Source organism: Rutilus rutilus, assembly GCF_951802725.1.
Source record: "Rutilus rutilus genome assembly, chromosome: 25".
NCBI lineage: Eukaryota > Metazoa > Chordata > Actinopteri > Cypriniformes > Leuciscidae > Rutilus > Rutilus rutilus.
The window spans coordinates 29,169,069-29,183,254 of NC_140229.1; positions in this window are offsets into that span (position 1 = coordinate 29,169,069).

Sequence of the window (14,186 nt, forward strand, 5' to 3'; positions counted from 1 at the left end):
TATATTCTACAAAATCGGTGGTCTGTATTTGTCTGAGATCTAACGATCTTTGTAACTCTACACCATTAAAACGTGGTCGTGGTGTTATTGTGAAATCCCCAACAACACCCCCGTTAGCCATCAGAGAATCTATCTGCGCACGACTTAACTCCGTACGCCGGGTTTGAGATGCCCCTACTGCACCACCCATCTGTGCGCTCTCATCTCCATCATCCACGACCGACTCTATCCAACCATGCTGGTTAATTATAATATTATCCAATCTTTCCGTATTAGACAAATCAGCAGTTTTTAGACCTCTTAACTGTTCACGTATTAAAAGATTGAGTGTCTCGTTATTCTCAGGTCTAGATCTTGATCTTGAGCGGGCTATTTCATCACACTCTGACTCGGCTCGTTGCCTATTTTTAAAATTGTGTGAAACAGAAGCGTACCATCAAATATGCACCACAATGTTGTTAATGGTATACATCATAACTATCAGTAAAACATAAAAAAATCTTACACATCTAGATAAAAACAATAACAGCCAAACGATTTTAATACAATAACAGTGAAATGGATTTAAAAAAAATAGTCAAGCATTATCTCACGTATTCCTCGATTGTCTCTGCATAATATTTAATCTTTCAGAGATTAAAGACAATACAGTAATAAGCAACGAGTGATCGTTCCTCACCTCCGAAAGTTCTTGCTGAAGTGCAAAGACTGTGTTACGTAATTGTCTGTTTTCTTCCAAGACGCGGTCTTGGGAAACGCCGAAAAATTCCACCGCACTTCTTAAATCGACGGTGTGTTGATTCTGTGTGTCAATGAGTCTATGCAGAAGGTCCGCAATACCGCTCTGGGCTCCTGAGACTATATCCGCTGTCTGATGGTAAGTGAGCGGTAATGTAGCAATTTCCAGAATACGTTGGAAACTTCTGTTTGCCGTGCGCAGAGTGGCATAGCTCAAACCACGGAGATCTCCCGCGTTGAATAGAGGAGTGAAGGCCTCCCCATCTTCATCACTGCTTTCTAATGAATTCGGTTCAGAATTGATGGTATTCAGTATGGATTGTTGAGATTCAAAAAAACACTTGCGCCTCTCTTTCGTCGGGGATTTCTTCTAGACCAAAAACATATAAATATATTATATGACTTATTTAATATAGATAAAATATAATGAAACAAGAAATACATCTAACCGTCTTCCGAAGAATCCGAACTCTCATTAGAATATTGCCCAAATCGTTTTTTTCCTTGAGTTGTGGATGAAACAGATGGACTTTCACTGTTTTCTTCTAAAAACAAAACAAAAAGACAAAACAAAACAATATTATGTTATTTAAAAAATTCAGACGAGTAAAAAATTATAATTAGACATAAATAGTTTTCTTTTTCCTTACCTTGCTCCGGATAGATTAATTCTTGTCCATAAATTTCCCTAAGACGCTTTACCCCTTTGTGCGGCCCGCCAATTATGTTAGCCGCTCCTGTGGCTGCCGATGCAAGAGACAGGGTCGGAGGGGAAGAATCCTCGCCTTCGACTCCAGGTGAGGCTTGACATATGGCACTCCCTGTCCCTCCACAGCTTTGGGGTCGTGGCGTTGTGTTTGGGGTAACGTCCTCGTATATCTGATTGGACGGATTTGGATCAGCAACCAATGGGTGCTTAGCTGGCTCCGGCGAATGGGCGGGGCTATGAGGCGGTGCGTCCTCTGTGATTTCTGTTGAAATAGACCTATGAGTTGATTTTTTCTTTAAAACAAATATTAAAGTAGTAAATATAAAAAAGACATAACAAAAATATCCCGTACCTTGTAAAAAATCATCTGGTGACACCCCTGGGGGAAATGATGTATCATCTGTAAATAAAAAACATTTATTGAGATACCTTTTCAATTTTGTAGGTTAAATTTATAATAAAATAAAAAAAATAATAAAAAAAACACTCACATAGATCGTTAAGGATTTCTCGTAATTCCAAATCAAGATAGTGATTCGACGAGACTTCGTCTCCTTCTGATCCATGATGATGATTTGCAGCCATTTCGCCGACTCGATGTGTCTCGTTTGGTGGTCTGATACGTGAATGGATTTGTCTCCTTTTAAAGATCCCGATACGACAAGATTAAAAAAAAACACCTTTTACCCTTCCTTTTTCAAAGAAACCCTTAATCACGACATGTGGTAGGAATTCTGATACCTGATTTGTATGCCTAGAAAAACATATGTTGTATCTGACATCATCTCTTCAAATAAGCTCTGCAATAAAACTAATTCACACAAATCCGTCAAAAAGAGAAAAAATAAAATATGCAGGATGTTATCACATAGGCCATAACACCTTGTGTAGACATTATGACGCCGGGTGTATGCGCGCGCGCGCGCGCGCGTGTGTGTCGTATGAGTTGAGAGAGCCTTAAAAAACTCTATGGTCTATACTTTTAATATAGGTTCATTTGGTAACAATTAGACATTGGAAACCATATTATTTACCACATTTCATTATCGATGTTCAAAGTGGTTTACAAAAAAAAAAGCAGTATTAAAACATTTTAGAAAAGGAAATAAAAATACATGATATAGAAATAATCTGAATTAGAGTATGCGTGTTTGTGTGTGTGTGTGTGTGTGTGTGTGAATGAGTGAAATATTCCCTATGGAATAGTTTTTATAAAAGAATAAAATCACATATAGCTCTTGCCATGTTTGCGCTCCTTTTTAAACAGCTCATGTGACTGTGACGTTGTGGGAAGGGAGGGAGGGAGGGAGGGAGGGAGGGAGTATTCCCACGTGATGTCATTTTAGGGAGGACCCTTAAATCAAAATTGACCTCTCAGCTTTGAGAGGGGTGTGTTAGGGGGTGTGGTCTCTTCGAGCCGTTGCATCGGTTTTCTTTGGTCATTTAAGTTCGACCACGGAGATGACCGGATGTGTTTTCTATTTGGGAGCTTGAAGGGGGTGTGGAGTTTTCCCACGGTGACAGCTGTTGGGGCGGGGCTAGGGGCGGGGTTTGTGTCTGTCTCTCTGTAGGCCTCACAGAACTTCATTTCTCGCTGACCTCCGGAGTGAGTAGACGTTCTCCACTCTGCTCCAACATAAGGAAACACTTATATATTTTTTTAAACTCTGAGTCCTTTAACGAATGGTATGTAGAAACGTAAGACTTTTTAACAATGTTTGTGTTTTATGTAAAAGTTTTACAAAATACTATGTGAAAGTTAAATGCTTACAAGTCAACATTTTAAAAATGATCTTTTTGTAAATGAAAAAAACTTGTTTTAATGTTTTAACATCTTGAAATAACACTAACTCATTTTTTAATAACTCTTTTTAGAGAAAAATGCAATTTTGGTTTGTTTTATGTTAACGTTTTACAAAATACTATGTGAAAGTTAAATGCTTACAAGTCATCATTTTAAAAATGATCTTTTTGTAAATGAAAAAAGTTTTTAATGTTTTAACATCTTGAAATAACACTAACTCATTTTTTAATAACTCTTTTTAGAGAAAAATGCAATTTGAACTAATTCCACTGTTGTTTTAACGTTTTAAAAGGGATGAATGTACATCTGTCTTCTTTAATAAAAACACTGATCTCACACTCTGATTATGTTTTTATTGTACATTTCTTTAAAAGTTTTAATATACACTGTTTAGAACTACTGAGCGTGGGAATTTTCCCGTGCTCAACCCCTAAGAAGGAGTGTCACAAGTCCGATTTTCCCACGGTGTACGTACAGCCCATAAGTGGGAGGAGCTAGCGTGGGAAAATTCCCACGGTCAAAGGGGGCGGGGCTTTGAGGGCCATAAAGCAATAAAACTGTCAGTTTTTTGACGAAAGGTGCCCTCTATTCTCTCTAGCAGATTTCGCTTACGTCCATTCCACTTTGAGAACGCCCAATCTCGTCTGATCTCGGAAGCTAAGCAGAGTCGGGCCTGGTTAGTACTTGGATGGGAGACAGCCTGAGAATACCAGGTGCTGTAAGCTTTTTAGTTTACTTCACTAATGTTCTAACCTTTTAAATAGCCCGTTTTTGGCAGCAGATTTCGCTTATGGCCATAACACTTTGAGAACGCCCGATCTCGTCTGATCTCGGAAGCTAAGCAGAGTCAGGCCTGGTTAGTACTTGGATGGGAGACCGCCTGGGAATACCAGGTGCTGTAAGCATTTCTGTTTTAAAAAAAAGGGTTAGCCTAACCCTCTGGTCGATCGGAGCCTGAAGCGTTCCTCGGGGCCTGAAGCGTTTACTTTGAAAAAAAATGTAATGTTCAAAGCAGGCCGCCCGTCGCCGCTGAATACCGCAGCTAGGAATAATGGAATAGGACTCCGGTTCTATTTTGTGGGTTTCTGGAACCCGGGGCCATGATTGAGAGGGACGGCCGGGGGCATTCGTATTGCGCCGCTAGAGGTGAAATTCTTGGACCGGCGCAAGACGGACGAGAGCGAAAGCATTTGCCAAGAATGTTTTCATTAATCAAGAACGAAAGTCGGAGGTTCGAAGACGATCAGATACCGTCGTAGTTCCGACCGTAAACGATGCCGACCCGCGATCCGGCGGCGTTATTCCCATGACCCGCCACCGGAAAGGTATGGATGGTAAAGCTGAAACGTACTGGATTAGACGGTTGACTATAAGTCCGACACCTACCTAAATTGTGGGTTGTCTTAAAAGCTACTATCTACAGGAGTTGACGGTTACTAGCTTATTATTATAAGCAACCCCTGCTGGGGATCCCTGGTTGAATGGAAACGGGTACGCACCAAGGGTGGCCCCCACCTGGTTGAAAAACCATTATAGGTGGTTTGCTCCACCCCATCTTGTGCTACGATAATAGACAGGGGCTACCTTCGAGTAGCATACCTGTTGGCCCCACCAGTTCACTGTCTGTGCAGCAAGAGGAATATAACAGCACCTCTGCGGGTATCGCCTGATTCGGACCGTGTGGTTTGCCGTGCAGGCACATCTGGTCGCATGGGTACCAAGGAGAGCACCCCTCCTTTGGAAATATTGCTGTTAGGGTGGCCTGGTCGATAGGATGTGTACGCCTCGGGAGGCCCTTGCCCGGTCGTCAGGCCATTATGGGTAAGCTTGCTCCTCCCTGTTCTGCAAGTCACCGGAAACTCAAGGGCTATGCTTTCACAATACAGATTGTATAAAAAATGTCGTCGAATACGGACATTGGCGTACAACCGGTTGGTGGTTTGGGATCGGACCCCACCGGTATTGCAAGATCCCCACCCAATCCTCAGGCCGGGGTTGCTGGTGTTGGCGAAGGGCCTTTAAGCTTTGTGTATGACGCCACTGGCGTAAGATTACGAGAATGTTCGGTGGTTTTGACTCGCCTAGGACCGAGGCAGTCAGTTGTTGAGACTGGGACAACCACCGACAATGATCAACCCATTAACACTATGGATGACGGTTCACGGGAATGCTCTGTGGTCGCGGCTGGCTCGGGCTCGGGTCAGTCGGCCGTTGAGAATGTGACGGACACGAGCAATGAGAGTATGGATGTGACGGTAAGCTCAGTTGTACTGGCTCTCCCCCAGACAGGGAGGGCTGGAGACGGTATGATGAGCAGTAATGCTATGGGTCAGACTCACTTTGATGAAACGGGCAATGTCCAAGATCCTCCGAGTGCAGTGCAAACTGCCGCTCCGCTGAGGGGTGATCCCGCCCAGGTCAACCCCTCGGCGAATAGGGCACGGGAGGGAGATGTCGGAGTGGTGGTATTACTGCCGCTTCGGGACTTCATCTGTGTCTTGTGTGGCGTGTCGGCAAGCGCCTTAGCTTGGGTGAGAAGGCACTTTTCAACCCAGCATGGAAAAGCGCTTGTTAGATACAGCTGTAGAACATGCGGTAAGACATCGGAATCGGCACACCCCATAGCCTGCCACGTTCCCAAGTGCCGGGGACCGACGGTTGCCGTACCGGCTGGTGCGGTGAGATGCGATGAATGCGGGGCTACATTTAAGAACAAGAGGGGTTTAAGCATGCATGAACTACACGTCCACCTGGATATTCGCAATAGGAAAAGGATCCAGATGGGGAAGAGGGGAAGCTCTTCTGTTCAGAGGACGGATGGAGAGACAGGAGCCCAGACGGTCTCGGTGGTCAATAGGGATACCTCGGCTGAGGACTGCCCCGCAAAAAGGCTTAGATCCCATACGCATGATGACAGCGAAATCTTGTGTTCGTCGGTCCCTCCCATTCAACCCAACTTGCCAGAGGACGGCCTCCTGATACTCCTCAGAGAGGTGGCCCGCAAAATGGTGAGCGAGGGGGAGGGCGACGACGCAGATTACTTGCATGTATTTCAGGCCTGGCTGGACGGCTGCGACCAGCTACCCGTACTGGTTGATGCGGCGACGCAAAGGATACTCCAGGGATGTGTCCCTGGAAGGGAGAGGGGCCCTACTCGAAGGACGCAAACCCGGCGTAGAAGGTCCAGGCCCAGGTGCTGGAGGTTGTGGCACAAGAAAGCTCTTGCCCGCAAACGTGCATTTCACACCTGCCAGTACCGATTCCGCACCGAACCGGCCCGCCTCGCTGCTGAAATTCTAGACGGAAGGGTGGAAGGGCGTTGCCCGATTCCAGATGAGATCATATATAATACCTTCCAGGCCAAGTGGGGGAATCCTCCCCCCTTTAGAGGACTGGGCCGGTTCAGGGCCGAGGGGAGTGCTGACAACGCTCACCTCATGGGGCCACTCTCCCAGGGCGAGATCCAGCAAAGTCTCCGGCAGGCATCGAACGATTCCGCACCAGGCCCAGATGGGATTGGGAAACGGGACATTCTCAATTGGGACCCTGAGTGCGAGACTCTCACTAGGCTGTTCAACATGTGGTGGTTTACGGGAGTCATGCCTACACGCTTGAAGAAAAGTCGTACAGTGCTACTTCCTAAGACAGCGGACCCAGGAGCGGTGATGGAGGTCGGTAACTGGAGACCGATTACCATCGGGTCCATGATCTTAAGGCTCTTCACTAGGGTGATAACAAAACGAATGACGGAGGCGTGCCCCATTCACCCTAGACAAAGGGGATTTCATCCTACCCCCGGGTGTGCGGAAAACATTGAGGTATTGCGGGGCCTCATCCGCCACTGCAAAGAAGAGCGCAGCCCACTCGCAGTAGCATTCATCGACTTTGCACAGGCGTTCGATTCCGTCTCCCCTGAGCACATCCTGTCGGCTCTTGGGCAGATCAAAGTAGACCCCCACGTGGTAGGTTTGATCCAGCAGATCTACACGAACAGTTCAACATGTGTCGAGATCGGGGGTAAGACTACTCCCGATATAGAAGTGAGAGTGGGTGTCAAGCAGGGGGATCCGCTGTCCCCTCTGCTTTTCAACCTGGCCATGGACCCCCTTATCCATGGTCTTGAACGCTTTGGCAAAGGGTACATCGTGGGCGAAGGTCTCTCAGTAGTGTGTCTCGCATTTGCTGATGACCTGGTGGTTATAGGAGGTTCGTGGAGTGATATGGCGTACAACTTGGGACTCCTGGACTCATTCTGTCAGAGTACTGGCCTTAAGGTACAACCTGCTAAGTGCAGGAGCTTCCTCGTTAAACCTTGCAGCGGCTCCTTCTCGGTCAATGACTGCGCCCCATGGGTTCTGGGGGGCAGGGCCCTGCAGCAAACCACCATTGCGGAATCGATTAAGTACCTTGGTGTTAAGATCAACCCCTGGCTAGGGGTTTCCGGGCCTAACTTGGTGGAGTCTCTGGACAGATGGGTCAGGAACATAGGAAAATCCCTCCTTAAACCCTCGCAAAGGGTAGTCCTCCTGAATCAATTTGCATTACCCCGGTTATACTACCAGGCTGACCTAGGTGAGGTTTCGGATGGTGTACTCAGAGCCGCAGATGGGAAGATCAGGGGGGCGGTGAAGAAGCGGCTGCATCTGCCGCCGTCCACCTGTGACGGGCTTTTATATGCAAGAAACCGAGATGGCGGACTTGTAATAGCAAATTTCAATTTTCAATGAGAAACACAGCATCAACAGGCATAAGAAGCATTAAGAGGCAAAATTGTAATAATGAGAAAAGGCGTTTATTCTTTGAGGAATCTTTTCGCAACCGCAGCCACCCAGCTGCGAAACAGAAAGCCTACTGACATAATAAAACTGAGACATTTTATACAGGTTTCTGACATTCTTGACTCCTCCTTTCCCAGTTTCTGTAAATTTCCTTAAAGACATCTTATATCTCAAGCTAGTATGGACTGGTTCTACCCCCCCTGGGCAGGTCATGCTGTTCTTTGTCCCTGAGAAGCCAAAAGGCCTTCATTTACAATCTAAATGACCTCCTGCTTCCCTCGGGAGGGGGTCTGGGACTTCACTTTTACTAAACGACACCCTGTATTCTGACTAAGATTCTTTCTCGTGCCCAGGTGTTTGTTATCTCCCCGGGCTATCTGGTTTATTACATCTGCTCTTTCCTGCCCCCAATTCAGCTGTTAGAAAACCCTCACAGAAACACAAAATGAGATTAACAGTTTGGAAAACAATATATATATAAGAAATAATGAATTTCCACCACAGACTCGGGATCTGCAAGCTCGCTCGGCACATCCCATCGATTCAGGCAAGAAGGTTGGTTCGCCTTGCTTGCTCGTCGGAACAGGTCATAGGGGCATTGATGGCCTCCTCCTTCATGCGATCCAAGCTCAAAGGGGCGTGGATGAGGGCCGGTGGAACAGAAGCCAACATGCCATCGGTTGGTGATAACATCTCGAACGAAAGGGGAGACACCGCCGGCCCGATGACCCACATGTGCGTTTCTCCGTTTGATTGGAGACAGGATGAATTCCTTAAGTGGATGGGACTGCCAGTACAGGGCGTAGGGATATCCGGCTTTAGGGGCTCAACGGTGAGCAACGCGTGGTTGAGGAAGCCCGCATGGCTGTCCGAAAAACAGTACATCGCGGCTCTTCAGCTACGTGCTGGAGTATATCCCACTCGTGAGTTTCGGTGTCGGGGAAGGAGCAAGTCTGGTGCAGCTTGCCGGCAGTGTCCGCATAGGTTGGAATCCTGTTCGCACATACTTGGGCAATGCCCGGCCGTGCAGGGGGCCAGGATTGCCAGGCACTACAAACTGTGCCGTCTCCTCGGGGCTGAGGCGGAAAAGTTTGGTGGCCCTGGGACCTCGTTTGGGGGCCGAAAGGTCAAAAAAGGGGCCCCCGCGTCTGTCGTGTGGCAGAGATTAGGGTTAGAGGCTGACAACGTTTTGCCTTCGCTCAAGGGCCCAGTGCTTTCGGTGCGTCGCTCGGTGCGGGCCCAGGGGCCACCGTGCCGAATTTGGGGCCCCTGGGACATTTCCATCAAAATCCCACTCGCCCATTAAATGAATGGGTTTTCCACCGTGGTTTCGTGGACGCCGCTTCCGAAGGGCCGATCGACTAGGGGGCGCCGTTTTCCGACTCGCCACGGCCCCCTGGTACGGGCGGGAAAGTTTGGGGCCCCTGGGACCTCGTTCAGGGGTCGCGAGGTCGAAAAAGGGCCCCTCGTCCACGAACCCGCTACGCCGTCAAATGGCCCGTGGGACGGCCCCCGTGCGGAAACGCAGGGTCGTATCACGTTGAGATTTGATATTTTGACTCTCCAGGGGCCCCCGACTCACGGCCCCGAAGCGTGGGGCCCTAGGACCTTCCTGAAAAAAGTGTGCCATTTATAACCAACTTTCACTCAAAAGGCTCTTAGGTTACATGAGTGGAGGAGGCACAAGGCCGAGATTAGGGTTAAAAGGGCGGGAAAGTGTTGCCTTCGCTCTAGAGCCTAGCGCCTTTGGTATGTCGCTCGGGACGGGCCCAGGGGCCACCGTGCCGAGTTTGGGGCCCCTGGGACATTTCTGTCAAAATCCCACTCGCCCATTAAATGAATGTATTCGCCGTAGTGGTTTCGCCAACGCCGCTTCGGAAGGGCCGATCGACTAGGGGGCGCCGTTTTCCGACTCGCCACGGCCCCCTGGTGCGGGCGGGAAAGTTTGGGGCCCCTGGGACCTCGTTCAGGGGTCGCGAGGTCGGAAAAGGGACGCTCGTCCGCGAAACCGCTATGCCTTTTAAATGGGCCGTGGGACGGCCCCCGTACGCAGACGGAGGGTCGTGGTACCCCGATACTTCAGATTCCGACTCTCCAGGGGCCCCTGACGTGGGGCCCCAAAGCGTGGGGGCCCTAGGGCCTTTGCAAAAAATCGCCCCTCCCCCACCATCATATGCTTTTGATATGTCGCTCGGCACGGGCCCTGGGGCCACCGTGCCGAATTTGGGGCCCCTGGGACATTTCCATCAAAATCCCACTCGCCCATTAAATGAATGGGTTTTCCACCGTGGTTTCGTGGACGCCGCTTCCGAAGGGCTGATCGACTAGGGGGCGCCGTTTTCCGACTCGCCACGGCCCCCTGGTGCGGGCGGGAAAGTTTGGGGCCCCTGGGACCTCGTTCAGGGGTCGCGAGGTCGAAAAAGGGCCCCTCGTCCGCGAACCCGCTACGCCGTCAAATGGCCCGTGGGATGGCCCCCGTACGCAGACGGAGGGTCGTGTTACCTCGATACTTCAGATTCTGACTCTCCAGGGGCCCCTGACGCGGGGCCCCGAAGCGTGGGGCCCTGGGGCCTTTGCGAAAAATCGCCCCTCCCCCGCCACCAAATCATTCAAAGGCCGGAAAGGCTGTTTCAGTGTGAGAGTCAGGCCAGGGAGAGATTTTGCATAGAGGCTAAAAAATATTTGCCTCCACTCTAGGGCCCGGTGCTTTAGGTACGTCACTCGGGGCGGGCCCTGGGGCCACCGTGCCGAATTTGGGGCCCCTGGGACATTTCCATCAAAATCCCACTCACCCATTAAATGAATGGGTTTTCCACCGTGGTTTCGTGGACGCCGCTTCGGAAGGGCCGATCGACTAGGGGGCGCCGTTTTCCGACTCGCCACGGCCCCCTGGTGCGGGCGGGAAAGTTTGGGGCCCCTGGGACCTCGTTCAGGGGTCGCGAGGTCGGAAAAGGGACGCTCGTCCGCGAAACCGCTATGCCTTTTAAATGGGCCGTGGGACGGCCCCCGTAAGGAGACGGAAAGTCGCAGGAGCCCGAAACTCGCCGAGTTCCGTCGTCTAGTGCCCCTGAGTCGGGCCCCCGAGTTTGAGGGCCCTAGCCCCTTCCTAAGCGTTTCCTAACCCCCGTTTGTGATGAGTCCAGTGATTGTGGATGGTGACTGAAAAATGAAAGATTATTTTTATTTTTCACGATGGCCCACTGGGTCCTATGGACACCTAACGTTTTATCGTGTTTAGAACGGGACGAGACCTTTACTTTGAGACCACCCACGGCCTCGTGGGCCCCTGGGGCCCCGAGATACAGACAAAAAGAACGCAATTATCAAGGCCAAAACTCGACGGATCCGGCGTGCACCGAGCTCTATGGAACCGTCTAATCGTGCTGAAAAGAATGGTAAAAATTTCGTGATTTTTGGTGGTGTTTTGGCCAAGATATTAGCCGAAAACCACGGCTAATATCAAAATGGCGTCCGCCGGTGACCTCTTGACCCCTGGGACAAAACGGCTCGTATCTTGGCAGCGCGAAGACGCATAGAGCTCAAACTCGGGTGAGGATGTCCCGCGGGAACCCTCTCCTGAACGCAAGAGTCACGGGCCCCGGGGACGGACGCCCGCCCCCCCCCTCCCCCCCCCCCCCCCGGTCGCTGGACGGCTGTAACTCGGGGACCCTGGTGAGCTGGACATTGTGGGTGGGCTCTTTGGAAAGGCCTCATCCGGCGCTGTGATCGATTCGAGTTTGGGGAACGTGGAGCAAGGGGCACGACCAAAAACGAAAGTAACCCATTTGTCTGGACATAGCGTCTGGAGATTGTTTTGTTTTAAAATCAGTTGTCGTGCCAATTAACGAGGCTGGGGATTGGTTCCAAACAAGCGTCTGTACACCCACCATTTCGCTCAACTGATCACATCTGCTGACGTTTGACAAGTGAAGGTGAGATTCTCTAACCTTATTCTCTAACTTCATAGTTTATGCAGTCGTAAATCATCTTAAATTGTACTATAAAGTGTTATCGTGCAATGATGTTGTATTGTACATAGCTTTTTTAAACGTTATTACACGTACGTGACTATTTTACTTTTTTTTCGGGCCTAAATTGATCAATCCGGGGAAGTTATTTAATACCAAGTTCCCCCGAAGGCCTAACATTTGTATTCATTTAATGTTTTGACAGAAGCTGACTCATATTTTTTATTCTTTAAAGATGGATCAATCTTTGTCATTCAAACTCATACTCCACAAGGTTTTTTTACACTCACACTGCAAAAAATGCTTTCTTAGTTAGTATTTTTGTTTTGTTTCCAGTCCAAATATCTAAAAATTCTTAAATCAAGAAGCATTTATTAGACAAATAAAATGACATAAGAAATTCTATTTTGTTTTAAGGTAAAAAGTAAGTACTTTAAGTCATTTTTGCTTAAAACAAGACGACGCCGACGATGGGAATCGAGGATTGTCCGCTCTGCCACAGGGCCTACCACCAGTTGAGCCAGCACCTCACCACCAGCCACGGGGTCCGCAACAAGGCCGAGCGCAAGCTGCTGCTGGCCATTCCATCCGGGAGGGTGGACGTCCGGAAGGGCCCTTGCCCGGTGGCTGCATGCGGCAAATTCAGCTCCCGGATGGACCGCCACCTTAAGGGCCACACAGAGCTGACGGCCGCAGCTCGTCGGCAGACGATGCAGGCTCTGAAGCGGAAAAAAATATTGGGGGACCTCGCCGAGCTGAGGGCGACCAACCCGACGGTGCCACTGGCCTCATCCCTGGACCTGGAGGATCCCACAACCGCTGCTCCGGAGGAGGTGATGCCGGTGGACGACGACGACGACCCTAACGCTCCGCAGTTTCCCGTGCCGGGACATCCGGAGAGCCGGCCGGCGAGGCCCCAGCCGAGCAGCCTCTCGCCCCCGCCCAGCCACCTCAGCAGGAGAAGTACCCGTTCCCTGACCACGTGCCAGTTCTGAGTGAGTACTTTATCTCTTCTCCCTCTGCGTCCAATGTTCCGACCCCAGTGTTTTTGTTCTGACCCTATTTGCTCTTGTGTTTGTTTTCTCTCTTTTCGCAGATCTCCTCCTCGAGGAGTTCCGCGGCCACCAGGAGGGCGCCGACCCCACTCCGAGGCTGGTGAACAACGTGGGTTCGAAGGTGTTTCGCATCCGGAATTTTCTGGCCTACATGGCGGCGGGGCACACGGACCTGGCCAGCTTGGCCTTCCTGAACCAGACGGCGAGGATGCGGTCTTGGCACAACTCCCTGAACCAGGCCAAGATCGCGGAGCCGACGGTGCAAATGTATTTAAAGAACGTTTCTCAGTTCCTGGCCTACGTGACCGAGACCCCGCCGCCCAACTGCCGGCTCTCCCGCACGGTGATGGTCGGTCTCAACAGGGAGATCAAGAATTTGATCCGCTCTGTCAGGCGGAGGGTGGTCGTGCATGAGGTGGCGGTCAAACAGGCCAAGGAGGGCCACCTCATCCCGAAGGCCGCTCTCCGCCAGTGCGTTGCCTCCACCAAGGTCGCCATTCCGGAGATCCTGGGTAAGTTTTTGCCTCCTCTTACCTCTCAGACCTTGGCGTACCACAAACACACACATGCCCCTTAACGCTTGTCTTTTTTTCCCTCACAGCCCGTCTCAAACTGACTAGCAACAGGAAGGACCAGTGGTCATTTTATGGGCACCTCACCGCCTACCTCGCCTGTATCTATGGGCATCGCGGTGGGGTGTTCCAAAATATGACTATTGGGGAGGTGGAGGCAGCGCGACAGGGGGCAATGGAAGGATGCTACGTTATTAATGTGAGTGGTTTCTCTGTCTCTCTCTCTCTCTCTCTCTCTTACGTCTCTTGTGTCGTTTTTCGCTGTTTCCACAGATTGCTTCCCACAAGACCAACCAGGCGTTCGGGGCCGCTCAGCTGGCCTTGACTGAGGAGGAGTACGGGTGGCTGACAGACTTCCTGGCCATGAGAAAGGAGTTAGTGGGCAGCAGCGACGCCCACTACTTCTTTTTCACATCCAAGCCCAGCTCCTGTAAAAATCTAAACCAATATTTTCAGGAGGCATGGGCTGGGATGGAGCTGCCAGGAGCTCCGACATTCACCGACGTGAGGACCTCCATCGCAACCCACGTGAGTTTCCCAGCCCGTGTTTCTGCCTTGTGAA